Below are 25,877 nucleotides of genomic sequence, written 5' to 3'. Positions count from 1 at the left end.
ACGCTCCGCTGCAGGTGGCCCAGTGTTTCGTTGGTTCGAATCCTGGGCGTGGACATGGCACTGCTCATCAAGCCACGCTGAGGCAGCGTCCCACATACCACAACCAGAAGAATCCACAACGAAGAATATACAACTATGTACCGGGGGGTGTTGGGGAGAAAAAGGAAATAATAAAATCTTTAAAAAAAATGTTATTCTAGCAACCATATAGTTTCAGACAGAATCATCAATAGCAAAAAGCAATAATGCTATTAAATAATTGACTTGATATTTTTTATATTTCTGTGACACCTCCTTTACATGTTTACATATAAATTAAAATGAATCATGATAACTTGTAGTTTGCCCAAAGACTCTAAATTACAGCTTCTTCTAATCTTTCTTTTGTTAAGCGTAATGCCTTTAAAACAGAACTGTATAAAGCCATTCCCAGGTATCAAAAGATTAAAAAAAATTATCTGAATGTGGAACGTTTTCAAAAACCTGATAAAACAAATCTGATAGGCTAAAAACTTGTTTTTCTGCACAGTATGCTACACCACAGATATAAAAAGCCTAAAGATTCGCATAGCTGTGTGCCAATAAAAGTCAACTGAAATGAGAAGAGAAAAACAAAAAGAAGCTATGTGAGAACTTATCTGCAGCCAAAGCTAACTTAATTCTGTTATCTCCCCATGACTCCTAGATTTTCTTTTAAACCAGACTTGTAAATAATTATCATTTTTCATTCAGTATTTATTTCTGATTGAGCAGAATTATTCTTATTTTCATTCTTTTTCTCTCAGATTACATCCTTAATTTAAGAAGTTCAAAGGCATTTGTTCAAAATTTGTTTATTGAGCAACTATTATGTATTAGACACTATAACAAATTGTGAAAACATCTTCTTCTTCACTATATAACTCATAACACAATGGCATAAACGTGATTATAAATGTGAGATATAAAAAGTGAAAAATGTCCAAGATGGTAAAAAATTTAATGCAAGAGGAAGTATCATTTTTCCAAGAAGTTAAGGTTTTATCACATTAATATTTTAGAATATTAATTATAATAGACTTTTAAGATTCTAAAAAACATAAGAACTGTAAGAGACTTGCCAGCTATCAAGCAAAAAATTAAATGCTGCATTTTTATGCAAACTTAACCACAGATAAAAAAGTGTTTCGTTTGAGTGATGTGCAACTCCACATTGGGGCTTCTTTAAAAAGATCACACTATGGTCAGCAATGAAATGACAGAACCTTCAGGATGTAAATATTTTTCCCCTTTGAAAAACATGACTCTGGATCTTATGATTGACAGTGTCTTGGAATTAAGATATTATTTCCTAAGGCACTGTACTCTGTGAAGGATAAGACCATAATGAGAAAGAGAATGACACAAACAATTACAACTGAGCATCAGGAGTATGTAAACTACTGGTAGATGTGGGGAGAGTTGGCAGAGGGAGGGCAGGAGGAGAGGGAAGCTTTCTTAGAAAACGACTTCTAAGATAGATGGATGAGTCAGAGTTAGCCAGAGTGTGGGAAGATAATGTTCCAGGAATGAAGAAGAACAGTACAAACACTGTGTATGAAGGGAGCAAGCCTTTACTCCAGGGGACACGGCTGAAGAGGTTGAACCCTCATAATCTATCCATCATGATAACCTCTAATCTTTCTTTTCCTAGAGAGAACAAAGGTATGTAACTAATTTACCTGACAAGGTTAGGCTCAACTTTTTTTGGGGGGGTCACTTTTGCAGACAATTTCACTATTTTATTATTTAATATCAAATAAACAATAAATTCAAAACACATTTCCAATCTTTTTAGCACATTAACAAAGTTGTTAGGACAGTTAGACCTCCACATACAATATGGGGATATCTAAGACAAGCAAATCTTTATTTAGTAAAAAAATGTACTAAAGCATGAGTATAAAAGACAGATTGTTAAAATATTTAAAATATGTTATATGTATAGTTATGACTTCCAATGGCTTTTGGTGACATATTTCATATTATAGGATATCAAGTTTATTTCTAAATATTTTTTGTGTGGTATTTTAACTTTTTATTAAGATTATGATAGTTTACAACCTTGTGAAATTTCAGTTGCACATTATTGTTAGTCATGTTGTAGGTGCACCACTTCACCCTTTGTGCACTCCCCTCACCCCCCCTTTCCCCTGGTAACCACCAATCAGTTCTCTTTGTCTATATGTTTAACTTCCACCTATCAGTGGAGTCATACAGAGTTCGTCTTTCTCTATCTGGCTTATTTCACTTCACATAATACCCTCAAGGTCCATCCATGTTGTTGTGAATGGGACGATTTTATCCGTCTTTATGGCTGAGTAGTATTCCATAGGGCGCGCACGTGCGTGTGTGTGTGTGTGTGTGTATACATATATATACCATATCTTCTTTATCCAACCATCAGTTGATGGGCACTTAGGTTGCTTCCACATCTTGGCTATTGTAAATAAGGCTGTGATGAACATAGGGGTGCATGGGACTTTTGGAATTGCTGACTTCAAGCTCTTTGGATAGATACCCAGTAGTGGGATGGCTGGGTCATAAGGTATTTCTATTTTTAATTTTTTGAAGAATCTCCGTACTGTTTTCCATAGTGGCTGCACCAGTTTGCATTCCCTCCAACAGTGTATGAGGGTTCCTTTTTCTCCACAACCTCTCCAACATTTGTCACTTTTTGTTTTGGTTCTTTTTGCCATTCTAACAGGTGTAAGGTGATATCTTAGTGTAGTTTTGATTTGCATTTCCCTGATGATGAGTGATGATGAGCATCTTTTCATGTCTATTGGCCATCCATATATCTTCTTTGGAGAAATGTCTGTTCATGTCCTCGGCCCATTTTTTGACTGGGTTGTTTGATTTTTTGTTGTTAGGCTCAACTTTTTTTAACAAGTCTTATTTGGTAGAGACAAGTAAAAAATAATTAGAAGATAAATAGAAAACTTCCAGAAGACAATCAAATTTTAAATTGAAAATAGACATTTAAAAGGAGCAGCCAGGGAGACAAATAAAATCTTAAGAACGTGTCAAAGGAAGCAAGGGAAGAGCTTGTTTCAAGATGAAGGGAACGGGCAGCAGTTCTCTGAAAGAAGACTGTTCACTTCATGAAGTGCTAAATAAAGTTTGTATCACCAAAACAAAAAAGATGAAGGTTATGGAAAAGCAGATGATGACACATTAAAGTATATGAAAAATATCTTTGGAATTGAATAACATAAAGTTCAAATTTTTTTAGTGAATTTTAGTTAACATAGAACATTATGTTAGTTTCAGGTGTACACATAGTGATTTGACATTTACACACGTTACAAAATAATCACTACAATGATTCTACCAACAATCTGTCACCAAAGTCATTATAATATTATTGACTATATTCCCTACATTGTATATTACACCCCCATGGTTTATTTACTTTATAACTGAAAGTTTGTACTTCTTAATCCCCTTCACCTATTTTGCCCAACCTACCACCAGCTTCACCACTGGCAATGACCAGCCTGTTCTCTGTGTCTATGAGTCTGTTTCTCTTATGTTTGTTCATTTGTTTTGTTTTTTAGATTCCACATATAAGTGAAATCAGATGATATTTATCTTTCTCTGTCTGACATATTTCACTTGGAATAACACCCTCTATATCCATCCATGTTGCTACAAATGACAAGATTTCATTCTTTTTTACGGCTAATATTCCACTGAATAAATATATGCCACATCTTCTTTACCCATATATCCACCGATGGACTCTTAGGCTGCTTCCACATCTCGGCTATTGCAAATAATGCTGCAATGAACATAAGGGTGCATATTTCTTTTCAAATTAGTGTTTTTGTTTTCTTCAGGTAATACCCAGAAGTGAAACTGCTGGGTCATATGTTAGTTTTTAACGTTTTTAGAAGCTTCCATACCGTTCTCCATAGTAGCTGCAACAGTATACATTCCCACCAAAAGTGCACGAGGGCTCCCTTTTCTCCACATCCTCACTAACACTTGACATTTATTGTCTTTTGATGGTTTTGATTTGCATTTCCCTTAGGATTAGTGATGTTGAGCATCCTTTTACATGTCTGTTGGGCATCTGTAAATGTCTTTGGAAAAATGTCTATTCAGCTCCTCTCATTTTTTTATTGAATTATTTTTTTGATATTGAGTTGTATGAGCTCTTTATACATTTTGGACATTAACCCTTTATCAGATATATCATTTGCAAGTATATTCTCCCATTTGGTAGATTGCCTTTTCATTTTGCTGATGGTTTCCTTTGCTGTGTAAAAGCTTTTTAGTGTGACGTAGTCTCATTTGTTTATTTTTGCTTTTGTTGCCCTTGCCTGAGGAGACAGATCCAAAAAATTATTAAAACTGATGTCAAAGCGTTTACTGCCTAAGTTTTCTTCTAGGAGTTTTATGGTTTCAGGTCTTACGTTTAAGTCTTTAATCCATTTTGAGTTTATTTTTACACATACCGAAAGAAAGTAGTCCAGTTTCATTCTTTTGCCTAGAGCTGTCCAGTCTTCCGAATACCATTTATTGAAACAGCTGTCTTTTCCCCACTGAATATTCTTGCCTCCTTTGTTGTAGATTAATTGACGATATATTTGTGGGTTTATTTCTGGGCTTTCTATTCTGTTACCTTATCTCTGCATTTGTTTTTGTGCCAGTATCATAATGTTTTGATTATTATAGCTTTGTAGTACAGTTTGACATCTGGAAATGTGATACCTCCAGCTTTCTTCTCTCTCAAGATTGCTTGGCTATTTTGGGTCTTTTGTGGTTCTATACAAATTTTAGGATTATTTGTTCTAGTTTTGTGAAAAATACCAATGGTATTTTCATAGGGGTTGCATTGAATCTGTAGATTGCTTTGGGTAGTACGGACATTTTAACAGTATTAATTCGTGAGCACAATACATCTTTCCATTTATTTGTCTTCGGTTTCTTTCATCCATGTCTTATAGCTTTCAGAGTATAGGTCTTTCATCTCCTTGGTTAAATTTATTCCTATGTATTTTATTGTTTTTGATGCAATTGTCATGGGAGGGTTTTCTTAATTTCTCTTTCTGATAGATCGTTATTAGTGTATCGAAACCCAACAGATTTCTGTATATTAATTTTGTATCCTGAAACTTCACTGAATTCATTTATCCTAATAATTTTTGGTGGAGTTTTTAGTGTGTATGTGTATATATATATAAACAATATATATAAAATAAAAAGTATATATATATATATTTAGTATAAAGTATCATGTCATCAGTAAACAGTGACAGTTTTACTTATTCCTTTCCAATCAGGCTGGCTTTTATTTTTCCTACTAATTGCTATGTTAGGACTTCCAATATAATAAAAGTAGTGAGAGTGGGCATCCTTGTCTTGTTCCTGATCTTAGAAGAAATGCTTTCAGCTTTACACCATCGAATATGATATTAGCTGTGGGTTTGTCACATACAGACTTTACTATGTTGAGGTAGGTACTCTCTATACCCACGTTGTTGAGAATTTTTATCATAAATGGATGTTGAATTTTGTCAAAAGCTATTTCTGCATCTATTGAGATAATCATACAATTTTTATTCTTTGCTTTGTTTATGTGGCATATCACAATGACTAATGTGTGCATACTGACCATCCTTGCATGCCTAGGAAAAATCCCACTTAATCATGGTGTATGATCCTTTTAATGTATTGTTGATTTTAGTCTGCTAATATTTTGCTGAGGATTTTTGTATCTACATTCATCAGGGATATTGGCCTATAATTTTCTCTTTTTGTAGTGTCTTTGTCTGGTTTTGGTATCAGGGTAATGTCGGCCTCATAGAATGAGTTTGGAAGCATTCCTCCCTCTTCAATTTTTTGAAATAGTTTGAGAAGGACAGGTATTAATTCTTTAAATGTTTGGCAGAATTCACCTGTGGAACCATCTGGTCCTAGACTTCTGTTTCTTGGGAGTTTTTTGACTACTGAGTCAATTTCTTATTAGTAATCAGTCTGTTCAGATGTTCTATTTCTTCCTGATTCAGTCTTAGAAGACTGTATGTTTCTAGGAATTTATCTATTTCTTTTAGGTTGTATAATTTGCTGGCATCTAATTGTTCATAGTAATATCATGATATTTGCATTTCTGAGGTGTCAGACATAACTTCTCTTTCATTTCTGATTTTACTTATTTGGGGCCTCTCTTTTTTTCTAGATGAGTCTGGCTAAAGGTTTATCAATTACCTTTTCAAAGAACCAGCTCTTAGTTTCATTGATCTTTTCTATGGTATTTTTTCAGTTTCTATTTATTTCTGCTCTGATCTTTACGATTTCCTTCCTTCTACTAACTTTGGGTTTTGTTCGTTCTTCCTTTTCTAGTTCCTTTAGTTGTAAGATTAGACTGTTTATCTGAGATTTTTCTTACTTCCTTAGGTAGACATGTATCATTTACTTGCTCTTTGATTTCTTCAATGACACACTGGTTGTTGAGCAGCATGTTGTTTAGACTCCATGTTTTGTTTTTTCCAATTTTCTTCTTGTAATTGACTTCTAGTCTCATACCATGGTGGTCAGAAAAGATGTTTGATATGATTTCAATCTTCTTCAATTTACTGAGACTTGTTTTGTGGCCTAACATATGCTCTATCCTGGAAAATGTTCCGACCGACTTGAAAAGATGTGTATTCTGCTGTTTTGGGATAGAATGCTCTGCATATATCTAGTAAGTCCATCTGGTCTAATGTGTCATTTAAGACCAATATTTCCTTATTGATTTTCTGTCTGTATGATTTATAAAGTTCAATTTTGACACTAGTAAGAGCTGTACAGTGAAGTGGACTAAGGAACAAATGGGAGATGAGAGTGAAAGGGCGTAGCAGGAAAGAGAAAGGACCCAGAGACACCTTTACTTGTCTAATAGGAGAAAATTCAGTATGTGTAACTATCAATGGAAAGCGGAAGTAAATGGAATCCAGATCACAGACAGAGAGACCTTCCTTTGATCAGAGGGAATTACTTCTGTAGTTAGAGGAGGGAAAGAGAAGATGGATGAAGAAGGAAAGTGGTTTATAGAACTGGTGGTAGAAATTTGAGATAATTCTCATCTGATAGCTTCTATTTCCTCTGAACTATGATACAGGGTCATTTAAAGAGCATGAAGAGATAAAGAATAGTGTTGGGAAAGAGAGGTTTGGGGAGGTAAAGGAAGGTATGAAATTTTCAAAGAAGAGAAAAGTGACACGATTAGAGATCAACACCTTGGGAAGAGCCATGTGTCTTTCCCTTTCTGATAAATATTCAAAAGAATGATCCAGATAGAGTTAGATTACTTTTTAAAAATAGTCTTGGGACAGCCTTCATTCATAGTTTATTTATTATTGAGTGTCTATGTTATTGCTAGAGACAGTTCAATGCACAGGAGATAGAAAATGAACAAACGTGGTAAAATCCTTCTTCTCACGAAGATATATTAATGGGGGACAGAATAAACAAATTTCTAAGAAAATATAGGATTATGAAAGAGTGACAAATTAAAGAGGGTAAAGGAGAGACAGCATTTGGAGGACAGGGAGCTATTTAGATGTAGTGATCAGAGAAGGCCAATCTAAGAGGACATACTTTAGCTGAGACTCAAATGTTGACAAGCCAGACGTGCAAATATCTCGAGGGAGACTATTCCAGACAAAGAACAGTGGCAGAAAGAAGGTCAGTGTGGCTGAAATAAAATGAATAGGACAAGTAGTAAGAAACAAGGTCAGAGAGGCAGGCAGGGTGCAGATCCTTCTGGTTCTTTTAGACTTTGGTAAAATCAGATTTCATTCTAAGAGCAATGAAAAGCAATTGAGGCTTTTAAGCTGGGGAATGATAAATTCTGATTTGTGCCTTTAAAAGATCATACTAACCACTGTGTCACAGACTACAAAGGAGTAAAAGATAAAGCAGAAAAAAAGTGATAAATTCAATTACATTAAAATTAAGAACTTTTCTTCAAAGACAGGATTGAAAAACTAAAATTAAAAGCCAAAGGACAAATATACCTGACAAATAATTCCTAAATACATAGACACAATAAGAAAAAGACAAACAACTCAAATAAAAGATGAAAAAACTACTTGGAAAAGTACCTGACAAAAGAGGAAACCTGAATGACAAGATAGTCAGTCTCATTAGTAATCAAGGAAATACAAGTTAAATTTACAATGAAGCATCAATTCACTGAGTTAACAACTATCCTGCTTTCATAATAATCACTCCCTTGCTTTTCTTTAAATTTTACTACCTTCGAACATATTTTTTCTGTTTTGGAACTTTTCGTAAATGGAATCTTACTGCTTGTATTCTTTTGTGAGTTGCTTTCTTTATCCAACTTTATGTTTTTGAGATTCATCCACACTAATTACACATAGTTGAAACATTTTCACTGCTCCATCATTACTTGGGTATGCCACTATTTGCTTAACCATTTTACTGCTAATGGACATTTGGGTGGGCCCCTTTCCTTCCTCCTCCCCTGTCCTTCTTTCTCTCTTTCTCCTCCTTCTCTCTTTTTTTTGTTTGCTACTTAACAACAACAATATCCAAACAAGCTTGTACATGTCTCAAAGTTCACAAGTGGAAGAGTTTCACTCAGATATATACTGCTGAGCTGTAATGTACATACATGCTCAACTTTACTGTGTAATGATCAATGTAATTAAAAAACAAAAAAAGGTGGTAGGTTATAAGGCCATTATACTACTCTAGGCAATAAATGATGATGATTTGAATCAGGGTGCTAATAGTATAGGTAGTGAGAAGTTATCAGACTTGGGATACATCTTGGAACTAGAATGACAACAAGAATCAACAAGGTCCTTAAGTCTCTGCCTAAGCAAAATGGTTGGTTATCAAGCTATCTACAAGGTTGAGAAGACTAAAGGAAGAGAGTCTTCCAATTTCACTTAGTTATTACCCTTGGAAAAATGCTTCAGAAGATCACTTTTCTCATAAAGCTAACACAAATAAACATATTCTCTTTACCTTTTGCTTTCTCCTTTCCTGCTTGATCAGAACCCTGGTCCTGAAAAAGGAAACAGGATAAAAAATACAATGATTAAAGAAATGGTCTCTAAAATGATTGTTGAGCCAGCCTGGTGGCAAACTGGTTAAGTTCACATTCTCCACCTTGGTGGCCCAGGGTTCCTGGGTTCAGATCCCAGGCACGGCCCTACATACTGCTCATCATGCCATGCTGTGGCAGCATCCCACATACAAAATAGAGGAAGATTGGCACAGATGTTAGCTCAGGGACAATGTTCCTCAAGCAAAAAGAGGAAGATGGGAACCAGACATTAGCTCAGGGCCAATCTTCCTCACCAAAATAAATACATAAATAAAATAAAATGATGTCATTTTAGTTGAATTAAAGATTTGGAATTAAAATCTGAAAGTATAGTGATAATTATGCTATTTTATGAAAAGAAACTATGAAAATGTTCTCAAATGTTATAGTATATACTGTTTCACAAAATTTTCTTAGATAGAAAATCCAAGAACTAATAAGAAAGACTCTACACCTATCATTAATAATGAAGCATAAAATACATCTGAATTATAAAATCAAGATAAGCAAAGAGAAATCAATGCATTGGCAAGGAGGTACCACTGAAACATTCTCATATGATAGCAATATTCTTGGTCAATGCTGCCATTTTAATTTTCCTTGTATTTCAATATTCTACTTCTATCAACAGGAAGTAGAGAAAGGACCAAAATCTATATAGGATTGAAAGAAATGTTAAGTTTATTATTAGAGCAATTCAGTTACATTACTATATCAGCTATGCATACTTGAAATCTCATAACTTCTTTAAAACACAGCTAGCTTTTATGGATGTGCTTCACACCTATGATCTCTGTGCCAAACACTGCAACGAATCCCATGACAGTGCAATATTTAATGGTTATAAATTATTTGCTCTATTAATAATAGTAGAATGCCATAAAACATTCATGACAAGATAAGCAGATATGCACAATAAATCTTTTGGATATACATGAAACTATGATCTCAAATTCAAGATTTGTACAAGAATTATAAGTAAAATGACAACATGTATTTTAGCTACATGAGATTATATAATAACATGAAAATAATAATTGCTAATGATGAGTACCATATGTCTTGCACCTTTCTAGACACTTCAGATACTTTACATGTACAAACTCATTTAATCTTCACAGGAACTCTGTAAGGTAGGTTCTATTTTTATCCCCATTTTACTGATGAAGAAACTAAGATGCAGAGAGGTTAAGTAACTTGCCCAAGGTCACACTGCTAATAAATGGTAGAGCCAGACTGAAACCTAAGCATTCTGGTTTTGAAGTTTTCAACCAGATATTATACTGTCTTCCAAGAATGTCAACTGTGAATATACAAAGCTGTTCATTTTCCAAATGATTTTCATAAACTACACGAATGACAGTTACTGAATACCCCCAGACTTTGGTACTTACTGAACTTGTACTTTAACATACTTCCCAATAGCTATGTCTTAATTGACCATTTTGAGTTCACTGAGCAAAGAATTCTATCTGTCCAGATCCATGCAGCATAAGTGCACTGCTGGCATTCAAACTTTAGAAAAGAAAAAGGAAATAAATCACATTTCATTGACCCATCAAATGCTAAGGCTAGAGAGGACATTAGAGATTAGTTTATTCTCCATCATTTTAAAACTTAAGGCAAAGAAAGCAAAGTGGGGGCTGGACCGGTGGTGCAGCAGTTAAGTGTGCATATTCCGCTTTGGCGGCCTGGGTTTCGCTGGTTCAGATCCCAGGGGTGGACATGCAACCGCCTGGCAAGCCATGCTGTGGTAGGCGTCCCACGTATAAAGTAGAGGAAGATGTGCACAGATGTTAGCTCAGGGCCAGTCTTTCTCAGCAAAAAGAGGAGGATTGGCAGCAGTTAGCTCAGAGCTAATCTTCCTCAAAAAAAGAGAAAGCAAAGTGACTTTTCAAAGTTCCAAAATATAAGAAGTATGACAGAGCCAGCAGTATTAAACAATCCAGATTACAGAGACAGTAGGAAGAAAAATCAATTCTATAAGAAGTTCCCACATTATAAAGATCAATAGAATTAGGGACTAGCCAAAGCCTAAATACAGTCTTCATATATGTATAAATCAAGTGATTTTACTCCAGGCTGATTTTCCACTATCCAGGACACTCTTATGGCTCTCACCAAATTCTATGTACTCCATAATCCCTATTCCTATGTGCCTAAGAAAAAATTAATTAGGATTTCAAGACCAATTGCTAGATTAGCCTACTAATACTAGACCACAGTGAAAGTGAAAAAAAGATCCTAACGTATAAGTCAAAGGCAATTTCATAAACAGAACATTTTAAATTATTATTAAGGCAACCAATGCTACTAAATAGTACTATATGTCTAAATGTTTTACCAAATATAGTCACTCTCAATTACCTGCACTAGAAAAGAAAACTGCATCAGTTAGGATTCTTAAGTTACAAGAAATTGAAAGCTCCTTTGGTTAATTTAAACGGAAAATAAATTTATTAAAAGAAAATCAGGTAACCAACAAACATGTCAACAAGGCTGAGGAAGCACGTTTGGCACCTGGGAAGAACAAGGAAGTCTAGGGAGCTGTGGCATCATAGTCAAAATCAAGCCATAATTAGTCTCCTAAGGACACCACTGCCAGCACTGGTGAACACTAAACACCACTGACTCCACCAGTTCCACTCCTGGACAGTGAACACCACCCCCTGGCATCACTGGCATTAAAATTCAATCCTGCTGCAGCTCTTGCAACTGCTTCCAACTACAATAGAAGCTCTGTAGTCCCTACTTCTTTGTGTTACTAGCTTCTAATTCAAAGTACAGGACAAATGCATCTCAGTCTCAGCTTAGGTCACATGCCTATTTGCTAGCTGCAAAGCATAGTGAAACAAATGTCTGGGTTTTTTTCCCAAGATTCCACATAGGGAGGTGGTCTGTGCCTATCACCAAAACTCATAAGGTAGGAAATACCCCCACACATAGATAAGGGGCTCAGATGCTTGGCTGCCAGTGAGTACAAATGTCCACTAAAGAGATGTAGATTAAAATTAAACTAGTTGACAATCCAAGTGACTTTTTACTTGGCTATGTCAGTGGAAAAAAAAAATTATATATATATATATATTCCTAATAGTTGCTTCTAACAGTTTTGCTTAGGCTAACTTAAAATAAAACTGTAAAGTTGTTTTTTTTCTCCCCCAAGTGTTGACCAAGATGATGATATAGGAGGATCTTGAGCTCCCCTCTTCCCACAGACACACCAAATGTACAGCTACACATGAAATGAAAGAGATCCAGAAACTAGACTAGCAACTCGTACACACGGGACAAATGCAAAATACCCAGGTTGAAACAGGTAGGAAAGGCTGAGACACACTCTCATCATGAACCCCACCCCTGCCACAATGCCATACAGTCAGAAGGGAATCCCCAACTCCACCTTCTCCCTGAGGAGCAAAGGGTTTGACCTCCACATCTAGTGCTCCAAATTTTAAGACTCTCACCAAACGGACAGACTCCCAAAACACCTAGCTCTGAAAGCCAATGGGCTTGTGTCCACAAGACCCACAAGACTATGGCAAATAAATAAGCATTCTTAACAGGAATGCAGCACTCACCAGAGCTATCCCCTCAGGGTTCAACATGGAGTGAGCAGGCAAGTATGTTTTAAGTAAGCCTCATGGTAACCACAAAGTAAAAGGCTAGAGGAGATAAACAAGATAAAGAGAAAGTTATCAAAGTATACCATAGAGAAAATCATCAAATCACACAGGAAGAGAACAAGAGAGGAAGAAAGGAATAGAAGAATTACAAAACAACCAGAAAACAACAAAACGGCCATGGTAAGTCCATCCATGTACATAATTACTTTAAATGTAAATGTTTTTTGGCTGAATGGATTAAAAAACATGACCCAAATATATGTTGCCTACAAGAGACTCATCTCAGCATTACGGACACAAACAGACTGAAAGTGAAGGGATGGAAAAAGATATTACATGCAAAGGGAAACCAAAAGCTAGGGTAGCATAATTCTCAGACAAAATAGACTTGAAGACAAAGACTGTAACAAGAGACAGCAAAGGCCATTACAAAATGATAAAGGAATCAATTCATCAAAAGGATACAAGAACTGTAAATACTTATGCACCCAACATTGGAGCACCTAAATATATAAAGCAAATATAAACAGAACTAAAAGGAGAAATAGGCAGCAATAAATAATAGCAGGGGACTTCAAAACCCCACTTTGAACAACAGATTGATCATTGTGATATTGTAATTTACAATAAGAAATAACATATTTGGATGCAACCAACATAGGAGCACCAAAGTACATAAAGTAACTATTAACAAACCTAAAAGGAGAAGTGAACTACTATATAATAATAGTAGGGGACCTAAAACCCCACTTAGATCAATGGATAGATCATCTAGACAGAAAGTCAACAAGGAAATAATGGAATTAAATGAAAAACTAGACCAGATGGACTTAATAGAACATGTATAAAAACAGCAGAATACACATTCTCCTCAAGTGCACATGGAACATTCTCAAAGATAGACCATATGTTGGGAAAGAAGGCAAGCCTTCATAAATTTAAGAAGACTGAAATCATATCAAGCATCTTTTGTGACCATAATGCTATGAAACTAGAAACCAACTACAAGAAAAAAGCTACGAAAGTGACAGATATGTGGAGGCTAAACAACATAGTACTGCACAACCAATGGGTCATTGAAGAAATTACAGGAGAAATCAAAAGATATCTGGAGGCAAATGAAAATGAAAATACATTATACCACACCAACTCATGGGATGCAGCAAAAGTGGTCCTAGGAGGGAAAATCATAGCAACACAGGCTCACCTTAAAAAACAAGAAAAATCTCAAGTAAGCACTTTTAAACTGCACGTAACAGAAATAGAAAAAGAAGAACAAACAAAACCCAAAGTTAGCAGAAGGAGGGAAATAATAAAAACTAGAGCAAAAATAAATGAAATTGAAGCCACAAAAATGGTAGAAAGCATCAACGACCAAGTGCTGGTTCCTTGAGAAGATAAAATTGACAAACCCTTAGCCAGACTCACTAAGGAAAAAAGAGAGGAGGCTCAAATAAAATTAGAAATGAAAGAGGAGAAATTAACCGATACCACAGAAATACAAAGGATCATAAGAGAATACTATGAAAACTATATGCCAACAAATTGCAAAATCCAGAAGAAATGGATAAATTCTTAGACTCATACAATCTGCCAAAGCTGAATCAAGAAGAAATAGAGAATTAAAAAGACCAATCACAAGGAAAGAGATTGAAACAGTAATCAAAAACCTCCCAAAAAATAAAAGTCTAGGACCAGACGGCTTCTCTTAAGAATTCTACCAGACATTCAAAGATTTAATACCTATCCTTCTCAAACTATTTAAAAAAATTGAAAAAGACTGCATACTTCGTAAGTCATTCTACAAGGCCAACATCAAGCTGATACCAAAGCCAGACAAGGATAACACAAAAAAAGAAAATTACGGGCCAATTTTGCTGATGAACAGAGATACAAAACTCCTCAACAAAATACTGGCAAACCGAATACAGCAAAATCTTAAAAGGACCATACACCATGATCAAGTGGGATTTATACCAGGGACACAGGGATGGTTCAACATCCACAAATCAATCAATGTGATACACCAAATTAACAAAATGAGGAATAAAAAACGTGATCATCTCAGATGCGGAGAAAGCATTTCACGAGATCTAACATCCATTTATGATGAAAACTCTCAATAAAATGGGTATAGAAGGAAAGTATCTCAACATAATACAGGCCATATATGACAAACCCAAGCCAACATCATACTCAACGGGGAAAAACTAAAAGCCATCCCTCTGAGAACAGAAACACGACAAGGGTGCGCACCCTCACCACTCTTATTCAAAATAGTACTGGAGGTATAGCCAGAGCAATTAGGCAAGAAAAAGAAGTAAAGGGTATCCAAATAGGCAATGAAGAAGTGAAATGCTCACTGTTTGCAAACGACATGATTTTATATACAGAAAACCCTAAAGAATCCATTGGAAAGCTATTAGAAATAATCAACAATAACAGAAAAACGGCAGGATACAAAATGAACTTCCAAAAATCATTTGCATTTCTATACTCTAATTACAAACTAAGAGAAAGAGAACTCAAGAATACAATACTATTTGCAATCACAACAAAAAGAATAAAATATCTAGGAATAAATTTAACCAAGAAGGTGAAAGACCTATACAACGAAAACTATTAAGGCTTTATTGAAAGAAATTGATAAAGACATAAAGAAATGGAAAGATATTCCGTGCACATGGATTGGAAGAATAAATACAGTGAAAATGTCCATACTCCCTAAAGCAATCTGCAGATTCAATACAATCCCAATCAGAATCCCAATGACATTCTTCACAGAAATAGAACAAAGAATCCTAAAATTCATATGAGGCAACAAAAGACCCCAAACAGCTAAAGCAATCCTGAGAAAAAAGAATAAAGCTGGAGGCATCACAATCCCTGATTTCAAAATATACTACAAAGCTATAGTAATCAAAACAGGATGGTACTGGTAAAAAAACAGACCTACAGATCAATGGAACAGAATTGAAAGCCCAGAAATCAAATGACATATCAGATTCAATGCAATCCCTATCAAAATTCTAGTGGCATTTTTCACAAAAATAAAACAGACAACCCTATTATTTGTATGGAACCACAAAAGATCCCAAATAGCCAAGGCATAATTGAGAAAGAAGAAACCTGGAGGCGTCATACTTCCTGATTTCAAACTATATTACAAAGTGACAGTAATCAAACAGTATGGTATTGGCATAGAAACAGCCAGACAGACCAATGGAATAGAATATCCAGAAATAAGCCAGAAATATACGGTCATTCAATTTATCACAAAGGAACCAAGAATACACAGTGGGGAAAGGACAGTTTCTTCAATAAATAGTGTTGGGAAAACGAGACAGTCACATGCAAAAGAATGAAACTGTAACCGTTACCTTACACTGTACACAAAAATCAACTCTAAATGGTTTAAAGACTTGAATATAAGACCTGAAACCGTAAAATTCCTAGAAGCAAACACAGGGGGTAAGCTCCTTGAAATTGGTTTCGGCAATGATTTTTTGGATTTGACACCAAAAGCAAAAATTAAAAAGTGGGACTACATCAAACTACAAAGCTTCTGCACAGCAAAGGAAACCATCAACAAAATGAAAAGGGAACCTATGGAATTGGAGAAAATATTTGCAAATCTTATATCTGATAAGAGTTTAATATCCACAATATGAGGAACTCATACTACTCAACAGCAAAAAACAAATAACCTAGTTAAAAAATGGGCAAAGGACGTAAACAGGCATTTTTCAAAAGAGACATGCAAATGATCAACAGGTACAGGAAAAGGTGCTCAATATCACTAATGCTCAGGGAAATGCAAATCAAAACACAATGATTTATCACCTCATGTCCTTTAGGATGACTTGCATCAAAAAGAAAAGAGAGAACAAATATCAGGATGTGGAGAAAAGGGAACCCTTGTGCACTATTGGTGGGAATATAAATTGGTGCAGCCATTATGGAAAACAGCATGGAGGTTCTTCAAGAAATTAAAAGAACTACCATTTGATCGAGCAGTACCACTTCTGGGTATATATCCAAAGAGAAATCAACATCTCAAACAGATATCTGTACTCCCATGTTCATAGGAGCCTTATTCACAACAACCAAGGTATGAAGCAGATTAAGAGTACATCAATGGATGAATGGATCAAGAAAATTTGGTATATATATACACCATGGAATATCATTCACCCTTTTAAAAGAAAGAAATCCTGGGCCAGCCCAGCAGCATAGTGGTCAAGTTCGCATGCTGTACTGCGGCAGCCCGGGGTTCGCAGGTTCAGATCCCAGGCACAGACCTAGCACCACATGTCAAGCCATGCTGTGGCTGCATCCCACATAAAGCAGAAGAAGATTGGCACAGATATTAACTCAGCAACAATCTTCTCAAGCAAAAAGAGAGAGATTGGCAACAGATGTTAGCTCTGGGCCAATCTTCCTCACAAAAAAAAGAAAGAAATCCTGTCATTTGTGATAACATGGATGAACCTGGAAGGCATTAGATAATTAAGTCAGACAGAGACAAATAGGACATGGTACCACTTATATGTGGAATCTAAAAAAAAGTTAAAATCGTAGAAACAGAGAACAGACAAGTGGTTGCTGGGGGGTCAGGTAAATAGGGAGAGGTTGGTAAAAGCATACAAACTTTAAGTTATAAGATGAATAAGTTCTGAGGATAACATGGTAACCATACCATTTGTTAATACAAAATAACATTGTATTGTATAACTGAAATCTGTTAAGAGAGTAGAACTTAAATGTTCTCACCAAAAAAGAGAAATATCTGAGGTGATGGATGTGTTAATTAACTTTCACAATGTATGCATATATCAAACCATCACATGGTATACTTTAAATATCTTACAATTTTATTTGTCAATTATACCTCCATAAAGGTAGAAAAAAATAAGATAGAAACGACGGGAGAACAAATGAATATATCCCCAAATAATGGGGTAAACTAGATGGAATTTTATATCTGAGAAAAAGAAAAACGTGCAGATAATTAAAATAGCTTGCTATATATAAAATGTGAATCCTCAGAAGTCATTTGCTACTTTGACTACTGCAATATTAAGTATGTAGCTGGCTACCATAATTATACTTTAAAGAGTCTCCTTGATTTTATGCAAATGTTCTCCTATATTTCTTACTACATTGGTAATAGCAATAAAACACAGCTCTGATTATCACTTAGGGACGTGACTTCCATTGCCTGCCCCAACTTAGATTTCAACTTTGTTTTCCATTCCTGCGTTTCATGCATTCCAACACCCAACCAAATGAAAATATAGTTTTTCTTCTCCATATATGGAGACTCCTCCCACCATATTTTGTACTCAAAACTTTCAATACCTTCAACACCCCATTCAAACATCAGTTTCTTCATGAAATTTATATGCACTTTATAGAAAACAATTTTAAGAGTTTCTCTAATTTTTGTCCTGAAATTTAAATTACCAGAGATTTAGGGGTGGGGAGGTGGGAATGAAGCTCATCTCTTTAACAGTAATTACTATGTTATTCTAGAAAATGGATTTTTAAAGAAATATATTGCAACCATCTCTTTCAGTAAAAGTTTAAGTGAACAATATTAGTTGCCATTATAGCTACATACTGAAAATAAAATCAAAAGGCCATAACTTCTTCATAGAACACTCCACAAGTTATCAATTGTGGGAAGCAGGGATATAGATTACACTACCTTATTCTTCGTTAAGATAGAAAGAATAAAGTAAAATAGAGAAGTGTAAAGAGGTTAAGAAAGGGAAAGAAGAGAAGAGAAGGGAGGGAGGGGGAGAAGGAAAGAAGAGAGAGAGAAAGGAAGAAATAAAACCATACTGACTACAAAAATATAACAGGGCATTCTGCCCCTTGCCATTCTTTCTAGTAAGCAAAGATTTAAAGGAAAACGCTAAAGAAATACTTTCTTTAAAAAAAAAAGACAGGCAGTAATGTGGTCAAAGAAACATCAAGAACAACACGAACGCACATTTTGCATGGAGTACGCAGGAGATGTTGAAACTACATTAGGGATTAAATACTACGGGTGTCACATATCTTAACTGTCAGCTAGTCTTGAATTTTCTTTTTTGTTTATTTTGTTTTGCTTTTTATTTTGCTGCTTAGTTTATCTTTTTAGTGGCGAGGTGCCGCGCAAAAGAAACCGTTTCCAGATTGTTACAATCTTGTAACAACATCTTAAGTGTGATTCAAAGTGAAAGATGTAAATAAAATTAATAAAGCAATAACTAACAATTGAAAAAATTATTTTATGGCTTGTGTCACAGTGAAATTAATATTAACCTAAGACATCATAATGTTAACATTGTTAGCTAGCCGACTTATTAAGATTCAGGACAGTAACTAGCCTAGAAAAAGTACTTAGGTTGGTTTTCCACAAAACTAAAGCAGGTCCACCTGATGTGTCAGGAATAGTAATGATATACATTAGAATGCTATGCCTTTCATACAAATTCTTCTCTTGCAATACAAGAAAAAGTTTTTAGAGTAATATGAATTACAAAAGGTATGGTATTGAGAAAAAAAGTGTCAATCGATAAGGCAGAAATCCACCTAATATTCAGAATACAGAGCCTAATTAAAATAAGTTCTTAGAGATTGAATTCTTATAGTACTTTCACATGGAAAATATTGTTTCATAGTTACAGGCTGTAATGATAAACATGAACAGCCATCTCCTGGGTCATACAATGGAAGAGATCTTAGATTGTGAATGATAGCCCAACACAGATGTGTATTTCAGGTTATTCACAATTAAATCTTAAAAACTTTATTTCAACAATTATAATTCACTAAAAGCTTCTAAAGTTGAAGTTTTTCACTCCATTTATGGGATATTTTGAATAAATATTTTCAACTGTTTTTGAATAAAATGTCATCAAAATTTAGAGGACTTGCTTGCAAAAATGTTCAATAACAATGCAGGATACATAGATTGATTTATCAAGTAACTCTTCAAAGAGTCAAATGTTTATGAAATCCAATTAATAAAAGGCAACAAAGAAAGCAAGCTTATAACAACACGCCAAAGTATTCTTTTTTGGATTCAACATCAGTATTGTCTCAAAAACAGTGTAATTCAGTTACATTAACTGTGCATATAAAAAATTGAAAATTTTGACAACTGTAGCTTTGTTCAGTAAAATATCAAGCCTCTTTGACTACAACTGTGAAATATACATGAACTACAACCAATTCCAAGTGTATCTTGGCTACACAGGTTACATAATTTAGTAAGAGTCCTGTTTTACCCAAGATGCTATGATCCATCAAATTTCTATTTATATTATCATTGCAGAAATAATTTTATCTTGAATGTTCTGCAGTTACATGTGTCAAACTATTGTCTGCAGCTATAATCTCCTTAAAATAACTACCAAATCTGAAAGTAACTCCTGATGCTTTTTCAGCAGATTTGTGCATTCAGATTGTCATGTGACCATGAGAGATGCTAAATGCTGGCAAACATTTTGTGTACTAGTTATAGATTCATCAACTCAAATGGAAAACAAAACATCAGTATTTATCATGAAGCATTAATTTTCCTTTATTTGAGCTCCCTGCTGCCAAAAGGTTACAAAAGCATTACTAAACACTATGAAAAAGGAAACGGTTGTTGACAAAACCACTGTAGCAACAACATTCCTACTACTCTTTGTAGGCACTCTGACAGGACTGATCAGCCTCTATTCCTGGCAAATATTTCACTTACACCTAATCTAAAATTTTCCATGTTTCCTATTGACCCCACTCCCAGGCATTGCGGCTATACAAATCTCTCAGACCTTAGAATGCAACGTTACAACTAGCTGGTACAAGTGGCTAGCAGAGACAGCAGCATTAAATACTTCTCCCATCCCATCCAGCAAGTTAGTTGTACCCAGCCACTCATGTCTCAGCACACTTTATCAGCAAGTGCCCTTCATGCTATCTTTAAAAGAAGCTGTTAGTTACTTTCTATCTGGAAAGTGTCAGGCCTGGGTTATCATTGGATGTCTTCAGATTTAACCACATGTTAAAGTGAGAACGTTCTTCACCGCACACGTTGCTCATGCACTAATACAGACCATGGCAGAGGTTAAAAAAAAAAAAAAGGATGTTCACTGAATCTATCTGGGTTCATTTTAACGGAACCATTAATGGTAGCTTATATTTAATTAAAAAACAAAAACTCCGAAAACAAATGCTAAACTGGGCGTGCCACTAGGATCACAGGCATAAACCATGACTGTCCTAGGCAAACTGGGATGATGTTCACCGTACATTTAAGTGTTATCCCCATTTAACAGATGAAGAAAGAGATGCAGGGACAGAGGCTAATTCACAGTAAAGAGAATTTATTGTAAAGCTAATTAAACTTAAGTTCAGAGCCCTTCATCTGCATATTCCCCTTCCAAGCCCTATACCTAACTTTGTAGTCACAATTTTGTATTCTTTTTTCCATTATGAAGGTCCCTCACAACCTGATCTGCTCCTATACAGAGAGGTTTAATAATTAACCCAAATTCACATAGGACTGGTTTTTTTGCTTGCTTTTTTGGGGGTTGTTTTGTTTTTAAAGATTTTATTTTTCCTTTTTCTCCCAAAGACCCCCAGTACATCGTTGTGTATTTTTAGTTGTGGGTCCTTCCAGCTGTGGCATGTGGGACACGGCCTCAGCGTAGTCTGATGAGCAGTGCTATGTCCGCGCCCAGGATTCGAACTGGCGAAACCCCGGGCCACTGAAGCAGAGCGCACGAACTTAACCACTCGGCCACCGCGCCAGCCCTAGGACTGGTTTTGATTTGATCTGGAAAATATATAGTCATACAAGAAAATGGAAAAATAGTATTGATTATTTTTCCCCAGAAGAATCCTAACTGGTATCACTGTCTTGGAGTCTTTCACCACTATATTCCAAACTACACACCACTACCACCACAAACAAACAGTCATAGAATACCACTTTCACTGTGGTACTTCTGAATTTGAATGACTCCTCAATATCCAACAGATCAAATTTCAACTTCTCAGTCTGGTTTTCAACCTCACCATCACGCAGACACATATACACATTTTTTTGTGTGTGAAAATTTTATATACTTTATAAAGATAAAAGTCCAACAGTTTTTTAAAAATAAATTTAATTAGCTAACAGGCAAATAACAGAAAAAATTTTACTTCTGGCTGGTAACAGTAAAGCTGGAAAATTCATTTCAGGTTTTTTGAGGCTTTTGACACAGTTATTAGTTTGCAAATCCAATAAATGTTCAATGATATGGAGCAGTGCCTATATTTGGAGAGCAGCAATACCATTTTTTCATTTATGGTAGAGGTTTTTGATGGTACTAACAGAGCAAAGTGGTTGCAGGAGGTTTGGGAACGGCTAGTTTAAATGGTCTCAGGAGACTTCAGTTTTTTGTTTATGTGATTGAATGCATAAATGCTTTGTGCTTTTGACTATCACTACCTAAAGAAAGTACATCAGTGAAGAGATGCAGCCCCTGTGGACTTTAAACTGACTGGCAAAAAGCAAGCTTCAGCTTGTCTTACAAGAGGCTTAGTTTGCCAATACACTTCAGACCAGATGGTCTATGCTTTGAGCAGACCACAAAAGAAGTGCTTTGTGAAGACCAAGGGGGCAGTCAGATGGTGTGGCAGTGTCTAAAGGCAATAAGAGGCTACATCTTCATGTGCCAGGCACTGTCATGAGCCTCACTAATCTATTTTGAAGATTTTTAAAACAATGGTAAGAGAAATGAAAGGCCGTCTTAAAATATCACATAAAATGCAGCAGGATTCTATATTCTGTGCAACCAGTTATTTGAAAATAAGTCAAAAGGTAGGCAGTACAAGAAAATAATTTTTGAAATATAATTTGAATGACTATGACAGAACATTTGACCTTGGATACTGAACTCATCTGCCCATTCCTTAGCTTGATGACAAAGCCCGGGACGTACAGTTATGTGGGTGTGGGTGGTCTCCACGGCCATGCTGCTCTCAAAATTGTTTGTGTTTCTTTTGTTCATTAAGTGATCACAGTCTCATAGTACACTGATCTAAAGGGCATATAGAATAACCCTTTAAAAAAAATCATTTTGCCTCATTCGTATTTCAAGATGAATTTCTACATGGACTAATTTTTCTGAAGATCACCATCTCAATTAGATATTCTGAAAATGACTTGAAATGTTTTCCTAAATGTTTTCCGAAAACCAGTTTATTTTGTAGTTGTAGCCAAAAAGTGCCCTTTTTGTCACTGAATTCATCTAACATTCATAATTTTTTTTCATACAATGAATTGCTAAAAAAAAAAAATCATGGACTGGCTTTCTGGTTGGACAGGTGAGATGCACTTAAGGCCAGAACTCTTTCTTAGTATTTGATTTTTCCAATATTTGTGTTTTGTGGTTTTTTATACAGATAGGTGCTACATTTATATCTCCTGGTTTCAACTGTCATATTTGACTTCTAGCCTTTTAGTATGGCAAATCATGTTTTCCTTCCAATTAAGCATTGGTTATGGAGTATCTGGTAATAGCTAGGAAATAATTCTGTAATTGAGTTTTGTACTCACCGCATATGGATCATTCCTCATCTGTAATGTGCCCCAAATGCAGCTTCATTTTCCAGATACCTTGATGCAGAATAAAGGTTTTCATCATTAGGTGCAGCGTGATGTGTAGTATGTCTTATTTCTGGTTTTTCAAATAAATGTGAGTGTTCTGAATTTAGTCAAACTGTAAACTTGAACAGATTTTTAGTAATACTATGTCAGTCTCAAGGTAAGCACCAATATCTACTAGTAAATTATCTTCTCCATTCCATGGTACTTACTGTGAACCTTGGTGACACTGTTGCATATGAACTAAGAACTAGAGGTTTTAAGTAATAGAGGACCAGTGGGGTGGTTATATATTTTGCTTTATTTTATAAAAAATTTTTGGCTATTCCATTCTACAGAATAAGATTTAAACAAAATTAAACTCTGAGCAGAGAGCCTGAGTTAAGCACAGGGGTCAGTGCTAACTCCGAGGATCCCTGAATCCTGCTGGGATCTCAGGAATAAAGTTTAGCTTGAATGTACTGATCCTTGGTGTGAGAATTAGCTCATTTACCTACAAATTCCACATGTCAGCATGAGTGCCCACACATTAAGACTTGTTTTGACAACAATCTAATGAACGAGGCAGGGTTTAGAAGCTATATTTTTAAGAAGCGACTCAATCCAAATCTGAAATGACTAAAGCAGTTCATATCATTTTATTCACATTTGACCTCCACTGGAGTCAGGGATGAAGTGTCATCTTCTATTCCAAGAATGAAGTCTTCAGGTAATGTCTCAGGTGCTATCTGAGCTAACTGGTCATCGTAAGAACGTAGGGTCCATAATTTCTCTAATTCATAGGTTTCTCTGGTTTCTGGAAGCATCAAATGAATCACCATGCTGCCAAAGCCCACACAGAGCCAGTCATCAGTGTCCTTCCCTTCGATCTTAACATGAGGCTCACTTTTACATTTCAGGTATTTGTACATTTTCACAATGTAGTAGGCCATGGCATGTAAGCGTCGCGTGGAAGTTCCACTACCAATCACAAATTAATCTGTGTATTTCATTTCTGGAGGAACCTTGATCACACAAATGTCTCTTGCATTTTCTTGCCTCAGAAGTGAAACCAGCATATAGATGTCAAACTTGGGACCAGTATGATCTGCTGTGCCTGACTCGGGGCGACCCTCGCCGGCTGCCCGCTCCCCGAGCTCCTCCAGGCCGGGCCCCCCGTGCAGGCCGCGAGCACGGTCGGAGATCAGGCAGACCCGGCCGAGCGCCGGGCCCGCCAGCAGTCGCCCCACGGCCAGCGGCCGAAGTCGAGGCCCCACGCTTGCCGCGGGCCCTGCTCCCGGAGAAAGGGCCCTACGCCACAGCAGCGGCCCGAGCCGCCGCGCCATACAGCAGCCCGGCCCCATCGCCGTCGCCGCGCGTCCCACATATACACATTTTTAAGTATTTAAATAAGTAATCTTATCTCCAACTATTTACATAACATTTATTTTATTCTTTTTCTCCATCAAACTTTCCTTTAGCCTTGTTTCTGATTTGCCAAACTCTCAGCTAAAACTTTCCTATGTTCTACTATTGTTCACACTGTTTTTTTTAAATCATATATTTTGGCCCCTGATCTTTCAACATTTTCAAACTTTATGGAATGTCATATTCCCCACTCCCCAATAAGCTATAAATCTCTCAGAAAGAGACTAGATTTCAGTTACTTTATACTCTGACCTGGCACAGTGCCTGGTACATAGCACTCACTAAATACTTTGCACAGGTGAATATTCTAGGCCTACATTTACAAATGCAAACCTCTCCTTCACCTAAATTCAAACAGGATTTTATCTGTGTCTTTCTTATGACACGGCTTGCATTCTTCAATCTAAGTTATAAAAATAAACCTCCTCTAATTAAAACAAAAAGTCTTCTTACACTGCATGTATAGCGCTGTATTTCAGATCTATAGTTGATCCCATTCTGAATAGCATATCGAGGCCCAAAGACTGGTCACATCTTTATCTTCTCCTTTCTCTCTTCTCTTCCTACCACCTTCATGTCTGAGGTGGCTATGAATTTGGTGAAACAAGTCATCAATCACGAAATACTGAAAATAAAAGAGAATCTTTTCCAAATTAAAAAGATCAGTGCTTATACCTGTCCTCTTTCAAATTTACACCTCAATGTGACTAGGAAAACACAGGGTCTCAGTGCTGACGTAAAAGTACAAAACAAAGATTAGAGTTCTAGGTCAATGATTCCCAGACAGCTAAAAAAAAAAAAAAAAAAATTATTTAATTGGTAAGACTGACAAATGATTCATATTTTTAATTTTGTCAAGAAAGGACTTGGGACCAGCCCCGTGGCCGAGTGGTTAAGCTCGCGCCCTCTGCTTAGGTGGCCCAGCATTTCACTGGTTCAGATCCCGGGTGTGGACACGGCACCGCTCATCAGGTCACACTGAGGTGGCGTCCCACATGCCACAGCTAAAATATGTACTGGGGGGATTTGGGAAGAAAAAGCAGAGGGAGAAAAAAAGAAAGGACTTAAAATGGGAGGGGCATTTTAAGTCAAAAAAAGAATATAATTTTAGGAAAAA

The 25,877-nt window shown here is 36.0% G+C and overlaps 2 pseudogenes; both read right to left on the bottom strand.

The window, feature by feature from the left end:
* The window catches only part of LOC138920484 (regulator of DNA class I crossover intermediates 1-like), a 75,788-nt pseudogene that overhangs the window by 46,701 nt on the left and 3,210 nt on the right, over positions 1–25,877 (bottom strand).
* On the bottom strand, positions 23,964–24,696 carry LOC138920482 (mitochondrial assembly of ribosomal large subunit protein 1 pseudogene; annotated as a pseudogene).

This window comes from Equus caballus, chromosome 23, assembly GCF_041296265.1.
Source record: "Equus caballus isolate H_3958 breed thoroughbred chromosome 23, TB-T2T, whole genome shotgun sequence".
Lineage (NCBI taxonomy): Eukaryota > Metazoa > Chordata > Mammalia > Perissodactyla > Equidae > Equus > Equus caballus.
The sequence above is the reverse complement of the archived record's forward strand: the minus strand, read 5'-3'. Positions and strand labels throughout refer to the sequence as shown.